The sequence below is a fragment of the Montipora capricornis genome, chromosome 3 (assembly GCF_036669925.1).
Source record: "Montipora capricornis isolate CH-2021 chromosome 3, ASM3666992v2, whole genome shotgun sequence".
In the NCBI taxonomy this organism is placed as follows: Eukaryota; Metazoa; Cnidaria; class Anthozoa; order Scleractinia; family Acroporidae; genus Montipora; species Montipora capricornis.
The window spans coordinates 64,315,912-64,316,953 of NC_090885.1; positions in this window are offsets into that span (position 1 = coordinate 64,315,912).

Consider the following 1,042-nt stretch of genomic DNA (forward strand, 5'->3'; position numbering starts at 1 on the left):
GTCGTGAGCAATGGGAACAACAGAGCCACCATGACTACTGGGACCACCGTAAACATCTGGAGTACAATGACTGCGGACGAGTGACCACCACAACCACAATGATGACCGTAATCTCTCGGTTAGGACGATGATCCTTGCCACCAAGGACCACTCCGACAATCCGCGGAACCACCTGCTCTTTGATTGGATACCTCATGTTAGCAAAAAAAGTAAATCAAAGATTAGTTAGCAATCTTAATGTAATTTCTTCAGGCAAAGAATCCTCTGGTAAGTTCTTGGCGTCAAAGGTTTGGGAATCAATACCTTCTTTATTTTAGAATATGCCTCGTAATAGTTCTTGGAGAGAATACAATTATTTGTTGTTGAGTAACCAGATTTAATTTTAATACATCTAATTGATAGACAGAGAGAGACTTTCATAACTTAATCTTAGGTCTTCCGTTTTAATAAACTTCAATAGCAAATGTTACTTAAACTTTTAGCCCACGACTAGAAGCATAAAACTTCATTGTATTTGTGCAACGCCGCTTTAACAGACCGAAATATTTTTAGATTGGTTTTCCCGAAAAGCCAGACCTCTCCAGCTAATTGCTGACGCAGCGAAGGAGCCTGAAGCGACTGAGCGAAGTCAGCAGATATAATCGGCAAGGGAATGGAGCCTGCAACATTTCTACCACAATGCATTGCTCTGTACCCACAAATTCAACCACAATGCCTTGCACGCCGTGTTTCGTGCCATGTGCTTCTTCTTCTGTGATCGAAGGTAAGTTCAGCTTTTAACTTGCTTGATAAATGTTTGTTTTATAAACAAAAATTTAACTATTAAGGCATCAACGCATACTGTAGTCCTTTAAAAGGCTCAGACAAAGCTTTTGCGTAGTTGTTCTTGAATGTTTCACAAAAGAAAATCTTATTTCGTGATTTGAATGTTCGAGAAAACAACCAAGACATCACAAAATGGCGGCTAATGCACGTTTGTTGGATTTCTGACCAAATTTCTTCCTTTTCAGAACACAAACTGCTACCTATTTCTGACCAAATT